Source organism: Rhincodon typus, chromosome 4 (genome assembly GCF_021869965.1).
Source record: "Rhincodon typus isolate 14 chromosome 4, sRhiTyp1.1, whole genome shotgun sequence".
Taxonomy (NCBI): domain Eukaryota; kingdom Metazoa; phylum Chordata; class Chondrichthyes; order Orectolobiformes; family Rhincodontidae; genus Rhincodon; species Rhincodon typus.
The window spans coordinates 61,685,247-61,702,092 of record NC_063335.1 but is presented as its reverse complement, the minus strand read 5'-3'; the positions used below and the strand labels follow the sequence as shown (position 1 = coordinate 61,702,092).

The 16,846-nt window shown below is 41.4% G+C and overlaps 1 protein-coding gene across 2 annotated transcripts in view; it reads left to right on the top strand.

Moving 5' to 3' along the window:
* The window catches only part of xkr4 (XK related 4), a 366,598-nt gene that overhangs the window by 161,178 nt on the left and 188,574 nt on the right, over positions 1-16,846 (top strand). The gene's annotated exons all lie outside the window — the stretch shown is intronic.

The following is a 16,846-nucleotide window of genomic DNA, read 5'->3' as shown; positions in this document are numbered from 1 at the left end:
ATGCTAGAAATACTCATCAGTTATGGTAGCATCTGTGCAAAGAAAAACATGGAGCTAATGTTGCAGGTTGATGGCATTTCATGAGAAGGGTTAGAGAAGTAACAGGTTTAAAGCAAGTGAAACAGAGTTGGGGGTGGTGGTAGTGAGAAAAAGAAGAGAAAAAGGGGTAGTGAACCAAGGCAAAGGGAGTGGCAATGAGACAAGTAAAAGATGTGTTTTGAGAAAGTGTGACTGGTAGAATTGTATACAGTTGCCACTTGTAAGAAATAAAAGGAGAGCTAAAAACAAGAAATTAAACCAGCAAAGAAAAATGGGAGACAAAATAAGGCAGATGTCAATCTCAAATTGTTGAATTCAATATAAAGTTGAAAGGTTTTAAAGTGCTTAAAGACAAGTTGCTGTTTCTCATGCTTACACTGTGCTTCATTGGAACATTACAGGAGGAAGTGTAAAGAGAAGTCAGAATGGGAGTAAGATGGAGAATTTTAAAAAAGATAGGCAACAAGAAGTAAGGAGTCACAATTTCAGTCTGAGTACAAGTGGTCAACATTTGCATTTGATCTTCACACAATGTAAAAGGACATTACATCATGAGGAATTTACAGAAGGCTGGATTTTAGCCGTGGTCCTCAGCAACAAATTAGAAAGCACTGGTTCAACACTGTTGATGTCACTTTGGAGGAGCTGTTTGATCAGGACAGGAGATATTTCGGCAGCAATGCCTATTGCTATTGGAGTGGGTCATGGGGTGCCTGATTAGTAATCCTCCAGGCTGCAAAGAGGCTGCTAGTGTTCACGAGACAGTCTCTCCACAGGTTAAGGCTTATACAGTGCTGGTAAAGTGTTAGTTGTTGCAAGAAAAACCTTTAATTAAAAAAAAGTATAACTATATCTTCTGTGCAGGACAGTAATCCATAACCTTTCCTCCTGTGGCATTTTCCATGATGATTTTTATTGATATCTTTAGTGGTATATAATACACAGTAAGGATCGATTGAAGTAGCTTCCTATCATAAGCCAGGAAGGTTAATTTCATAGAACAGAATCTCTACGATGGAAGAAGGCTATTCGGCTCATCAAGTCCACACTGGCCCTCCGAAGAGCATCCCACCCAGACCCAACCCCCTATCCTGTAACCCTGCATTTCCCATCACTAAAACCCACCTAGCCTGCACATCCCTGGATTTAGCATGATCAATCCACTTAGCCTACACGTCTTTGAACTGTGGGAGAAAACTGGAGCAACCACAGGAAACCCACACAGACATGGGGAGAACATACAAACTCCACACAAGCAGTCACCCGAGGGTGAAATTGAACCCAAATCGCTAGCGCTGTGAAGCAGCAGTGCTAACGACTGAGCCACCGTGCTGCCCCATAATTACATCAGTATTAGGCAAGAACTGGAAAAATTAGATTAGGTGTGCTATTTGAGGGTAAATCCATATCCGACATGTAGGAACCTTTTAAAGGCCAGTTGATCAAAGTTCAGGACCAACATGTTCCTGTGAGAATCAAAGATAAGGATGGCAAGGTTTGGGAACTCTGGATGACAAGAGATATTAAAAGATTAGTCGAAAAGAATAAAGGAAGCATATGTAAGTTTTAGGCAACTGAAATTAGACAAAGCCCTTGAGGAACATAAAGTAAGCAATAAAGAACGCAAACAAGGAATTAGGATGGCTAGAAGGTGCCATGAAATGTGTTTGGCAAGTAGGATTAAGGAGAATCCCAAACATTCTCCAAGATGGCCGTGGTGGAGTAGGCAGTGTCTGGACTCTTGAGCTGGATCACATCCATTCCACCCACTTTCTTTTTCACTTTCATTTTGTTTCCTTCTTTTCTCATATTTTTTAGTGTTTAGTGTTTAGTGTTTTTTACTTACCTCTTGGAGGCTGTGGAGACAGAGGTAGCAATGGACTGTGGCAGAAACTGGGGTCCAGCGCAAGCCCTGATGGCGGCAGTGGCAAGGTGGAGGCCGGTGGCTGGCAGTGAAGGATGGAGGCAGCAGGGATGGCGAAGCATAGTGGCAGCAGTGGTCAGCGATGAAGTGGTGAAGGATAGCGGCAGCGGCAGTTGGCCGTGAGGGATGGCAGCAGCGGTGATGTGGCAGTTGGGGCCGAAACTGCTATGGCAGGAATAGTAACTGTGTTGGATCTTCACTACAGATAGATGGCTTTCTATAACCAACACCATTTACCAGTCCTCCCCTTCCCATATACTGTGCTTTTCACCTATTCTCCATTTTTTAATTTACTGTCCACATCAGGTTTGGCCATTGACAGTGACAGGATGTTGCATTATTTCGGCAGTGAAATTCATCAAGAAAATACTGTATTATGTTGAAAGGCACAATTTTAAAACTCTCAATATTTGTTTTGCATGTTAAACAGTCACCATATATTATTATTCCAACTTTAATTTTGTTACATTATCTTGTTGCGCAGTCTTAATGTCACAGCTGATTTTATATTTGTGAAAAATGACATTAACGATTTATGATGCCTTTACTGGCAGGGTAAGGCAAGTGAGACTAGTTTAATAACTTTATCTTTTTTTGTGCCCTTTCTGCCCATGCCTTCTGTTTTTGCTCAAGTAGGCTTGTTGGAAGAAGTAGTGGTAGATGATAGATTAATAAAAATGTTGCTGGACTAATAACTGGTCCAGGGGCTCAAAAACATAACTGAAGTCAAGCCATGGCAGCTGGGGAAATTTAAAATCAATTAATGAACAAATCTAGGATAAAATGCTAGATGACTTAACAATGATCATGAAAGCCCCATCGCTTCATTAGAATAAATATATTCCCAGAGGTAACCTAGGAACTTTATATGGTTTAGCTTATATTTTTAATGATCTTCAGTTTTATCAAGCTGCTACAGAAAAATCAAATAAAAATGAAAATAAACGACCCAGTATCAACATATGAACAGATTTAGCAAAGCCAAGTGCTGCTCAAATGATCTTGTAAGGTTCTCCTCTGGCAACCTGTGAAAGAAGTGAGAAAGCAGTCTCACAGGCTAGTCAATCAATAGGTTTAACACAGTCATACTCACCAAATCATATCTTAGTGCCAAAGTCCCAGACTCGACCATTATTACAACAATAAGAAAGGTGCAATCGCTATGATGGGGTTATACTACAAGCCTCCCAATAGCTAGCAGGAGATATGCAAAGGAAAGATGTCAAAACATTGGGATTTTTGTAGTGATTGTTTTTAACTTCCTGATATTTACTAGGTCTCCCTTAGTGCCAGAAGTGTAGACGAAACAGACTTTTTTAAAATTCATTGACAGGATTTGGGCATCGCTGGTTAGGCAGCATTCATTGCTCATCCCTAATTGCCCAGAGGGCAGTTCAGAGTCAACCACATTGCTGTGGGTCTGGAGCCACAAATAGGCCAGACCAGGTGAAGATGGCAGTTTCCTTCCATAAAGGACATTAGTGAGCCAGATGGGTTTTTCCAACAATTGACAATGGATTCATGGTCATCATTAGATTCTTAGTTCCAGATATTTTATTGAATTCAAATTCCACCATCTGCCAAGATGGGATTTGAACCTGGGTCCCCAGAACATTAGATAACAAGGTGTAGAGCTGGATGAAAACAGCAGGCCAAGCAGCATCAGAGGAGCAGGAAAGCTGACGTTTCGGGCCTAGACCCTTCTTCGTAATTTGATTCAATTTAAGCTAGCGATTGATAAAGTACTGACTATCAGTGATGTCTGACCTTCCCGTCTGATTCCCACATCTCCTCTTCTGATCTCTCGTTAATCTCTGTGGTCAACAAGTCCAGATCATAGGAATAAATTAGAAAAATAAAAAATAAAAGTTCAAAACAACGGTCGTTCCAACACAGTCCATGTAGGCACTTAGTCTCCACCACACCGAACTTCACCTCGAGGCCACATGTTCACACTGAGGCCACTCTGGGCGTGAGACTGTCACACCAGGCCATTGAGGGACTGCAATGCTAAGCCAAGGGATTACCACATCAGGCCAGGAGATAGGGTAGATGGGAAGAAACTCTCCCATTGATAGAGGGATCAATTCATGTTAAGGGTCAGAAGGTTTGAAGGAGATGTGATGATAAACATTTCACTCAGACAGTGATGGGAATCTGGAATTCACTGCCTGCAAGGGTGGTAGAAGCAAAAATCCTCATAACTTTTAAAAAATATTTAGATGTGCACTTGTGATGCCAAGGCATCCAAGGCTACGGTCCAAGTGCTGGAAAATGAAACTAAAATAGTTAGGTGATTGTTTTTGACAAGTGCAGATGTGATGGGCTGATGGACCTCTTTCTGAGTTGTAGATCTCTATGTCTCCATGTTGGAGATGGGAGGGTATATATGAGAGTAGGATTCCTCCAGTGATCCATATCACCTTCCAGTATATGCAAGCTGCAGCGTATGAGTAATCTTGCATCGCAAATAGCCTTCATTTGAAAACAGGGCAACTACAAATAAATTTCAGGAGATGCAATCAGATGCAACGTGTAAACCAGTGCCTCAGCAATTAATATGCCAACTACCTGTTTATGAACTGTGGTCAGTGCCTTGCACTGTGTTACTTTTCTTCCAGTATTGCTACTTTTCTTTCGGTATGTTCCTAGTTAACAGTTTTAAAATAGGATGAAGTCATCCATGTTTTCAAATCCCTCAGTGACTTCCATACTCCGATCATCTCCTCGACACTTTTGAGAAAAATGCACTGATTTAATTTTGGTCCATTCATCATGTGCAATTTTATTGTGCCATTGGTAGTCATTTCTTCAACTTCCTCAAAATTAATCTCCGGGATTTCCTCCTTAAACCTCTCTGTCATTTTGACCTTCCTTAAAATGTTCATTAAAACCTACGTCTTTGGTTAAGCTTCTGTCTATCAACCCTAATATATGGGTCAATGTGGCAATTTTCTTTCATCATGCTTCTGTGAAGTGCCTTAGAGCATTTTGTTACATTAAGGATGCTATATATACATGTTGTTGAGGTATCACTGTGGCTGCCTGCTTCAAGCAGGGATATGGACTGCTGCTTGAGAATGATGTTCCTTTAAAATGTATCTGGTGGACTCATTAAGTTTTCCTTGCTCTGGAAAGAAAGCAGGTAAGATATAATCAGATTGAATATTTTAATGTAACACATTGCACATTGTACATTTCACCAAAAAGATCCCTCTGTAGTCAATCCAAAGCATACTAGTGGAATGGAACCACATGTATGCCACCAACCTGACGTGAAGTTCATGAAATTCATCAGTTTGGAGATGGCATGAATGGCATAAAAAGATTTTTTTTCTCTCTGAACCTGTGGGAAAGATTTATCATGCATGTCTTCTGGGATCTTCACCTTTGAATATATCTATCAATATCAGAAACATCAGTTCCTCATAACTGAAAAGACCTGATAATCAGATAATTAATGGATGCTGTCAGTCACAGCCCTAGGCAGAGCAGTTGGAGACACTGATCATTTTAATTAGATTATAGTATTAAAAATTATCAGCCTCAAAGACTCATTGGACATTATGTAGTATTTCTCTATTGTATGTGGATATGCCAACGAAGATGTATATTTCCTTTGCAATTGAGACTCATCCTATTTGATTCCTTTTTAGAAGCCTGCAGCTCCTTCTCATTTAATGTCACCACAGAATTTTTGGATGGAAGTTGCAAATTTTCCTCGTGCAATTTGTGTTTAGTATCAAGGTCAGATATTGTATATATAATCATAGATGTCATTGGATAATTTAAACCCGAGTGATAAAAATTGACTATGGATCAGGTAAGAACTTTATGACAAGCTTCTAAACAAGGGCCAAGCCTACTTTGGTCTGCCCATTTCTGTTTTTAATGGAGGTGGCACATAATCTGTTCCCAGGAGGCAGCCCAATCATTGAAAAATTCTTAAACACACTTAATTGGGATTCCTGAGCTTTTGGAAATCCAGCAAACAAAATGAGATAAGTAGGGCTATATTCAAAGTTAGTACATTTATAGCAAAGCTAATAGCCCAGGACTGTGGGCCTCCAAGGGAAACAAACTAAGCAGTACCTCTTTATGACAGAGGACTATGGAGACTCAGTCTTTGACACAATTTAAGCTAGCGATTGATAAAGTACTGATTATCAGTGATGTCTGACCTTCCCGTCTGATTCCCACATTTTCTCTTCTGATCTCTCGTTAATCTCTGTGGTCAACCCCGAACCCCCAAATATGCAAGACTCACCCATCACTATCTGCTCCTCTCTGCTGGACCCCAATAATCTCTACTGCCAGCAAAACTAAACATATCTCCCACTGGGCCACAGTTCCTTCTGCAATATGCCCCACCTGACAGGAAGCCAAGTTTGGAAATCAGGTCAACTTTTAAAAAGCACAAAGAATGTACATATTATACTTAAATTTCCATGGTGCTTAAATTTCTCCACTAGCCTCAAGCATTAGTTCCACTTATAGAACTGTCATAGTTCATTAGCAATGATTCAATGAACTAGCACAAATTCACAGGCACTTTTTAAAATAACAGCTGTAGAATTTTTTGAAATTACTTTGCAATATAACAAATATTGTTCTAAATATGAACTATCAAATTTTCAGTTCTCTCATCTGATTATTTTACCTAAAACCTTTAATGAATTGAAGTGGTTAAGATACGCAATTGCAAACTTAAATTGGCTGACACGATCACCTGACTGTAAGTTGAGGTAAGTTCAGGAGACCAATGTACAAGAAGTATATCACCTGCACTAAAATGACTATTTGATCTAAATACCTTGAAAGCAGAGAATTGAGTCAGGGTGAAAAAAAAACTCCAATCTGTATCTCCTGTTTTAATTCACGCTTGTATTGTCATTTCATATATTAGGAAATGTAAGGCTTGTGGCCTGTTAAGACAGTTTGGAAAATTAATGAAGCTAGACTTGGAAATACACAGTGAAATATATTTCAGCGGTTGCTTTTGAGTAGCAGGGTAGACAGAAAGAAAATGGATTGGGATGTGGTTAAAAAGATTAAAATATTCACATTGAAAACTTCTACAATTTTTTTTAATTCATTTGTGGGATATGGGCATCGCTGACTAGCCAGCATTTATTGCCCTTTCTTAGTTGCCCTTGAGAAGGTGGTTGTGAGCTGTCTTCTTGAACTGCTACAGTTCACCTGCTGTGGATTGACTCAGTGCAATTAGGGAGGGAATGCTAGGATTTTGACCCAGCAGCAGTAAAAGAATGATGATATATTTCCATGATGAGTGGCTTGGAGAAGAAATTGAAGGTGGTGGTGTTCCCATGTATCTGCTGCCTTTGTCCTTCTACATGGAAGTTGTCATGGGTTTGGAGGTGATTTTGAGGATCTTTGGTGAATTTCTGCAGTACATCTTGTTGATGGTACACAGTGCTGCTACTGAGTGTCAGTAGTGTCAATTAAGCAGCATACTTTATCTTGGATGGTGTCAAGCTTCTTGAGTGGTGTTGGAGCAGCACCCATCCAGGCAAGAGCATTCTATCACACTCCTGACTTGTGCCCTGTAGACAATGGACAGGATTTGGGGTGTCTAGAGGTGAGTTACTCAAACAAAAACTTTTCACTGTACCTTGGTGACAATAATAAATCAAATCAAATCATATCAAAACAAAGAAGTTTTACTGTCCCTTGTTATCTGGTTTGATGGTGGGGAAGAAAGTAAAGCCTAGCAGGGGCTTGCCCACTGCCTACCTATTGTTCTTATCCACACCACAATTTTACCAGCAATACGAGTAGCGTCAGGCAGCCAACCAGCCTGTGGGCCTACAGTATACAGTTGAGGTGCTCATCCTGCCACCAGCAGGATTTAACCAATGGCGAGTGAAACTCCCAAATTTCCTGTCTGATAGGTGACAGGCAAGATGGTCTTTCCTTAACTGACACTTCGGGCACATTTGGAGGCTCCTCCTCATTGCCCGACCCTCCTGGCCTTTCTCCCCAAGCCCCCTTGTGTGATCTATCAGTTTGTACTGAGTTTTGCCTTTGCTGGGCCAGATCCATTGCAGATCCTGTCCTCTTGGCTTCTCAGCTGTACCCTCAGCGACCTCCAATGATGCTGTCAGTACTGAAGTGGTCAGCAGCTCTCTAAATTGGGACTTCCAGTTGCTGACTTTATAAATTTCAAAAATATACTTTATTCATCAAAATATCTTTCTATACATACAAAGTTACTAAAGCAGTTTGGGTTTGTACAATAGGGTATGAAGAAACAAACAAACATTGGAGTTGAATCTATCCAGCAAACAAACTTGTACAAGATTATAGTTATATATATTTAAGGCATCGGGAGGGTCCAATAGCTGAATGGACCCCATTTAACTTCGGCAGAAACACCTTCAATGGTGGTCTTTCCCCTCTGCGCCTTGGCAGCCGTTGCCCTGAGTTTTACTGCATCCCTCAGCACGTAGTTCTAGGCCTTGGAATGTCTGTAACACTCGGTCGAGGTCAACTACTTGCTCTGAAGGACCAATAATTTTCAGGCAGACCAAAGAGTGTCTTTCACCGAGTTGATTGTCCTTCAGGCACAGTCCAATGTTTGTCTCAATGTGTGATCATAGAGCACAGAAGTCCTGTGGCACAGAGCTGCTCAGGGTGAATTTTGACAAAAATCATTGCATCTTTCTCCAGACTTCCATTGCAAAGGCACATTCCAGAAGAGATGTGTGACAGTCTGTAACCTCCAACCCCCAGCAGCCGCTTTGAGGGTAGTGTGCGGAGGAACAGAGTCTGGCTGTACCTGAAAGATCTGAAGACAGAAATCCCACCTCTCCTCTCTTAGTTGTCATATAACGACAGTAGGCTAGTGTCAATCACTGGTGAGGTGACTTCTTAGCTGTGGTGTTTGCAATACTCTGTAAAATCTAGCCACTGGTTTCAGCAGGGTTTTTACGCACACAAAAGAAACCTCCCTGAATCAAAATAAAACTTTAAAAAATCAAAACTCAGATACATATGGAATGAGCTGCCAGAGGAGATGGTGAAGGCTCATTGAATTAGAACATTTAAAAGACATCTGAATGGATACATGAATAGGAAGGGTTTAGAGGGCTATGTGCCAAACGCTGGCATTTGGGACCAGATCAGTTTAGGATATCTATTTGGCATGGATGAGTTGGACCGAAGGGTCTGGTTCCATGCTTTATGACTCTATGACTATATATCCTAGAAATTTTCTCTGTCCTGGTGTGCTGTGTCAAGGTGAGAAGTATCATGAAATTTTCAGGAAGCAGCACTGTTTTACATAAGCTTCAATGTGGCACCTGCACTTCCGATCTCCTCTGGAGCCAAAGTGTTTATCATTGAAGGCAATATCTGCTGCCCCTATTGACCGCGCATGCACAAGCCTCCAGAACTATATTGTGAACATGGATTGAAAAAATTGGGTGTTCCATGGAATTGTTTATTTCATTGAAGTGTGCCTTCATTCTGACAAGGTCCACTGCTTTATACAAATGGCAGATTATTCTTTTTCACTGTTGGACATACAATACTTGCCTATATATGTGTTTTTGAAAAAGATTTACATTTATATAATTGCTTTCATAATTACAAGGCCTAATGAAGTACTTTTGAACAATAGTCACTATCGTAAAATAGGAAATACACAAACAATTTGCACTGATTAAGCTCCCACAAATAACAGATAATTTAATTTTGTCATGTCATTTAAAGGATGAATTCTGGCTACCATACCATCATTAATTCATCTATTCTTCTTCCATCTGTGCTATAAGAATTTTGCATCCACTTGAGACGGCATTCTGCACTTCACCTTAACCCGATCTTATCAAAAAGACAGTTCCTCTGACAATGCAGCACTCCTTCAGAACAAGAGTGTCAGCTTTGATTTTTATGTGTTTAAGTTCTGGAGCAGACTAAGCTCAGAATCAAGTGAAGTAGAGGCAAGAATTCTATCTAGTGAGTCAAAGCTAACACAGTAAATAGGTCACTTTATTCTAAGGTTCTTTTTGAATATCGTGAAGAGTGGTTTTTTTATAAAGTTTAAAAAAAAATTAAAATTATGTTAGTTATTATTAAATAATCTATTTTGAGGAGCCAATCAGACACTCATGATAAGGCTCCTTGCCAAAAACAGTCTTCCAGTCGACTTTTACTGCTTCAGTCACAGTGATCTGTTCTTTGCTTCTAGCCGTGTCCTCATGGCCCCTACCAATAGGCACTCATGGTGTGTTTCCTCTCTGGGAGCAATCCTTTCTCAGATTGCTCAAGCTCTAGCTGTCGATTCCCCATACAGTTTCAGGGTTTGGTTTTACGTATCTTCCCACTCATTCTTTCCTCCAGATTGTAACTTTTTTTAACTGATCGCTTTTGTACCAATTGCGAGGTCATAGAGTTAAACTCAGTCTTTGCTGTGGTTGGCTTTCTGCAGCATCAGGGGTGTGACTGATCAGCGGCCAATCCCGAATGATTCTGATTCCTGCTATCTCTCAGGTTGATTCCCCAGCACGCATACAGGCAGATGTGCTAAACTGAAATCATGAAAATATACAGAATCCCAGTAGTAACACAATGTGGACCTGGAGGAACACAGCAGGCCAGGCAACATCAGAGGAGTAGGTGCTGCCTGGTCTGCTGTGTTCTGTCTGATGCTGCCTGGCCTGTTGTGTTCCTGCAGCTCCACACTGTGTCCAGTATTGGCAGTTCTTATTATCTCAGAATCTTATTGGGGTGTGAGAGGAATTGGGTTATATAAGTAAGGGATTTCAACTTTGTTAACATTAACTGGGAGTGCTTTAATGTGAAAGAACTCGGAAGGGTGAACTTTTTAAAGAGCACCCAGAAAAGTTTTTAGTGCCAGTACCTAGGTAGTCCTACTGGAGATGGGGCATTGTTAGACCTAATCCTCGAGAATGAAGCCAGTCAAGTGGTTGAGGTGTCAGTGGGCAAACATTTTAGGGACAGTGAACATGGCTCTAAGTTTCAAAGTCATTATGAAAATGGACTGGGTAGTGCAGAAGATAAATGTCTAAACTGGGGCAAGTCCAATATCACTAGACAGGATCTGGCAAACTTAGATTGGGAACAGCTACTTGCAGGTAAATCTACATTTGGAAAGACAGAATCTTTTAAAAGTAGAATAGTGAGAGTTCAGGGCTAGAAAGATTTCCTCTAAGAGTGAGGGGCAAGGGCAGCAAGTGCAGGGAACCCTGGAAGTCAAGGGATATCGACAGTTTGATAAAGAAAAAGAAGGAAGCAAATCTTAGGCTAAGAGCATTAAGAACAGGTAAAGCTCTTCAGGTGTATCGAGACTGCAGGAAGTGGTTAAAAAAGAAATGAGAAGAACAAAGAGGAACCACAAACTATCTTTGCAAATAGGATTGGGGAAACTCCAAGGCATTTTATAAATGTAATAAGAGCAAGAGGACTATCAGAGGAAGAATGGGTCCTAGTAGAGACCAAAGTAGCAATCTGTGTGCTGAACCAGAGGATGTGGGTGAAGTCTTAAATGAATATTTCTCATCTGTATTCACAAAGGTGAAAGACATTTCAGATAGGAGAGAGATGGTGAGATTCTAGAGCATGTTCAGATCAACAAGGATGAGATATTAAATGTTTTAATGGGTATAAACTTGCACAAATCCCCATGGCCTAATGAGATGTATCCCAGGCAGCCGTGGGAAGCAAGGGGGGAGCTATTTAATACTTCGCTGGCCGTATGTGAAGTGCCAGATGACCGGAGGATAGACCAGGTAATTACAGACCAGTCAGCCTTATGTCAGTGGTGTGGAGATTATTGGAAAAAATTCTGAGGGACAGGATTAATCAACACTTGATAAAGCCATGGAATGATCAAGAATAGTCAGCATGGGTTTATTGGAGGGAGATTATGTCTGAGTAAATTAATTGAGTCTTTGAAAAGATGACTAAATATATTGATGAGGGTAGTGCAGTTGGTGTGGTTTACATGGTCTAGAGTAAGGCCTTTCGCAATGCTGGTCTAATTGTAAGAGCCCATGGGATCCAAACAAGTTGGCAATGGTATCCAAAGCTGTCTTGCAAATAGGGGGCAAAGAGTGATGATTGAGTGTATATCTTGTGATTGGAAGCCTGTGACCAGTAGTGTACCACAGGTCAGTGTTGAGACCTTGCTATTTGTTTTCGATATTAATGACTTGGATGTGAATATAAAAAGTATAATTAGTAAGTTTGAAGATGATATCAAAATTAGTGATGTTCACAGTGAAGAGGATGGTCTCAGGATACAGTCTATATTGGTCAGCTGTTAAATTGGCAGAGGAATGGCAGACGGAATTTAATCCTGATAAGTGTGAGGTGATGCATTTTGGAGGCTTAATAAGGGAAGAATATAGACAATAAATGGTAGGTCCTCAAGGAGTACTGCGGAACAAGGGACCTTCGTGTAGTCCATAGATCCCTGAATGTATTAGCACAGGTCGACATAGTGGGGAAGAAGGTATATAGATGCTTGCTTTCATTAGTTGTGGTGTAGAACAGAGAAACAAAGAAGACTTGTTACAACGTTATACAACATTGGTTAGAGTCAAAAGTCACACAAAAGGTTATAGTCTAACAGGTTTATTTGAAACCACAAGCTTTCGAAGCACTGCTCCTTCGTCAGGTGAAATGGAAGGAAGCACGTAAGCACGGAATTTAGAGGTGGAGAATCATTGCAAGATAATTCCAGGTAATTAAGAATGTCAAAAGATAGTACAGATGGCGTGAGTGGCATGATGATAGGCTGAATAACAAGTACGTGGTGGGTGGTGTTCCCACGTGTGATGGTAGTATCCATGTCAATGATCTGGCATGTCTGGCAGAGGTTGCCGTGTGTTGTGTGGTGTTGTAGTGGCTGTTCTTCTGAAGGTGAGGTAGTTTGCTGTGGACGATAGTCTGTTTGAAGTCTGGCGTTGTTTGAAGGCGAGAAGTTGAGGTGCAGGGATGGTCCTAGCAAGATGTTTGTCGTCATTGATGACATGTTGAAGGCTGATTTGATTTTTTGTAATTATCTCCCTGCCTCAATTATCGGATCATAGGTCAACCCTTCACTGCTATTCAGCTGTTGACACTTTACTCACACCATTTGACACTTTTGATCATCTGCAAAGATTTGGTATTCAGCCTATTGACACTCCACTCACACCACCTGTACTATCTTTTGAGACCCTCAATTACCTGGAATTATCTTCCAATTATCTCTTGGCATATAAATTTTGCACCTGTGGACTTCAATCCACATCACCTGACAAAGGAGCAGCAGTCTGAAAGCTTGTGATTTCAAATAAACCTGTTGTACTATAATCTGATGTCATGTGACTCCTGACATCATCCACCTTAGTATATCACCGGCACCTCCACGTTGCAACATTGCTTAGTCCAAATGTGTAGTACTGTGTGCAGTTCTGGTTGCCATGCTGTCAGAATAATGTGGTTGTATGGAGATGGTGCAGAGGAAATTCACCAAAAGTTGCCTGAGAAGGAAAGTCTCAGTTATGAGGAGACACTAGATAGGCCTGCTGTGATCATCCAGCCCTGCACCTTGTTGTCTTGGATTCTCCAGCATCTGCAGTTCCTACTATCTCAGACACTAGATAGGTTGGGTTTGTTTTCCCTGGAGCAGAAGAGGCTGAGGGGAAGATGTGATTGAGGTATACAAAGTTATGAAAGGCATAGACAGGGCAGTGTGGTATAAATGTGGAATGCTCGGCCTGAGAGGGTGGTGGAACAGGTATTCTCTCAATGTTTAAAAAGCATCTGGACAAGCACTACAGGAAAACAGGATTAGTATGGTTTGGTGTTTGTTAGTTAACATAAACATGGTGAATCGAAGGGCCTGTTCCTATTCTGTATGACTCTCTTGGTCTGTCTCTCTCTGTGTGCCTATACTGCTTCTGTGGGAGTCAATTAAAGCTTTACAATGATGGTGGTTTAGAAACAAATGGTCCACTTAAGTTCATTCATGAGACATGGGCAGAGGTGCGAAACAGGCTTGGGCTGGATTCCTTTTGGTTTTGGGTTAATTGTCTCAGATGCAAAATTTTAATTGTAAATGCAAAATGTTTGATTGTGTAATTGTTCCCACTGGACAGTCATTTCCTTCTAATTGTATTTAGAATACCCAAACCCCAGTGTGAAGGCCAGTCCTACCACTTGCTTATGGTTTACTCCTTTTGCACACCTAGTAGTTTCAAAGGTTTAACACTCCAAAATTCTGTTGATATATTCCCAAAATGGGAATTCTTGCAAAATATTACAGTACTCTGCTTCCTAGAGTATCACTCTTAGTGAGCAAAAATCTTCAGGACCCAAAAACCAACCCCCAATTTACCTTAGATCCTAACATACATATTTCACTCCCCTGAGAAAAACAGTTCCCTCTAAAAGGGTGCGATTCAGTGCTTTTACACCTCAGATCAAGAATGCAATTCATTTACAGTACACAACTTCACACTTAAATTCAGAAATGCAATTTATACAAGATGTGTTCTTTACACCTTACACAAAAACACGAAAAAAATCCAATTTAACACCTCCATAAAAGATTACATCAGAAAACAAAAAATTGCACATACATGAAAAGTTTCCTTTGAGCTGGATTCTGCATTTTACCGCAGAGCAGAGGCACGAATGTGACTCTCCAGATCTTAAAATACCAGTGCAACTGTACCGCAGTGGTTGGATGTTTTCTCTGCACCTTCGCACTTCACATGCATGCGCACACACACAGACACACAAATCAGACTCCCGGCCCGTTAACATACCCTCTGGCGTTGGGACAGGCGGACTCGATAGCCTGCCTTATAATTGATCCACAGCAATATATGATAATCCCCGACTGACACACGACTAACAAATGGGAGACTACACAGATCCAGGGAGGGATTTCTACATTAAACACCAGGTGCCACCATAGTTGAATTGTTATACTTGATATATCTCTTCCCCACTTCAGTTTTCTGCTGTAAGCGTTAAATATCTTTGGGACTCTTCTATTGCCTTAAATAAGGAAGTGAGGTGTTCTGGCAGAGGGGGAATGGTGTACCCAAAATGTGCCACATAGTCTTTTAAATTGGTAAGATTGTTAGTTACAGTGAAGTGAATAGTGGAGGGTTCGGAAATTGGAATAAGGCTTTTCTGGGCCACTTGAACGTCAGCCTGGGGTTTAAAGCAAAAACTGCTGTCGCTCTCCAGACATTGCATGTCCTGCTTGTACTGGTAGCTAGACACACTCCTGGTAACACAATAGGTCCCACTTCTTACATGTGCCTGTAGAGAAATGGGGTCCTGTGCCATCACCTTCATGGTATAATTTATAGGTTTCATGTCAACAGCCTTAAAACCACACTATGGTCACAAAAAGGCATTCAGGTGCTGGGGGCACAGTATTATGTATGTGCCCTGGGTCCAGCACCCAGAGAAGTCAGTACATGTCATAGCATGCTCCCACTTTATGATATGGGGGGAACCGTTTTGAAACGAACATGTACTCCTTCACAAACAACTCCCACATTCTCCACCCTGTACACCGGTGTGTGCCATGAGGTCCCAGTGATGACCGGGCATCCTTACTACTATCCCCATAGAACATAGAACATAGAACATTACAGCGCAGTACAGGCCCTTCGGCCCTCGATGTTGCGCCGACCTGTGAAACCAATCTGAAGCCCATCTAACCTAAACTATTCCATTATCATCCATATGTTTATCCAATGACCATTTAAATGCCCTTAAAGTGGGCGAGTCTACTATTTTTGCAGGCAGGGCATTCCACGCCCTTACTACTCTCTGAGTAAAGAACCTACCTCTGACATCTGTCCTATATCTATCACCCCTCAATTTAAAGCTATGTCCCCTCCTGCTAGCCATCACCATCCGAGGAAAAAGTCTCGCACTGTCCACCCTATCTAATCCTCTGATCATCTTGTATGTCTCTATTAAGTCACCTCTTAACCTTCTTCTCTCTAACGAAAACAGCCTCAAGTCCCTCAGCCTTTCCTCATAAGACCTTCCCTCCATACCAGGCAACATCTTGGTAAATCTCCTCTGCACCCTTTCCAATGCTTCCACATCCTTCCTATAATGCGACGACCAGAACTGTACGCAATACTCCAAGTGCGGCCGCACCAAAGTTTTGTACAGCTGCAACATGACCTCATGACTCCGAAACTCAATCCCTTTACCAATAAAACCTAACATACCGTATGCCTTCCTAACAACGCTATCAACCTGGGTGGCAACTTTCAGTGATCTATGACATGGACACCGAGATCTCTCTGCTCATCCATACTACCAAGAATCTTACCATTAGCCCAGTACTCTGTATTCCTGTTACTCCTTCCAAAGTGAATCACCTCACACTTTTCCGCATTAAACTCCATTTGCCACCTCTCAGCCCAGCTCTGCAGCTTATCTATATCCCTCTGTAACCTGCAACATCCTTCCGCACTATCCAGAATTCCACCGACTTTGGTGTCATCCGCAAATTTACTAACCCATCCTTCTACGCCCTCATCCAGGTCATTTATAAAAATGACAAACAGCAGTGGCCCCAAAACAGATCCTTGAGGTACACCACTAGTAACTGAACTCCAGGATGAACATTTCCCATCAACCACCACCCTCTGTCTTCTTACAGCTAGCGAATTTCTGATCCAAACCGCTAAATCACCCTCAATCCCATGCCTCCATATTTCCTGCAATAGCCTACCATGGGGAACCTTATCAAAAGCTTTACTGAAATCCATATACACCACATCAACCGCTTTACCCTCATCCACCATGATAGTGTGATTAGTCCGTTTGCTATCTTTTGGGACAGGGCAGGCTTCAGAGGCTAAACTG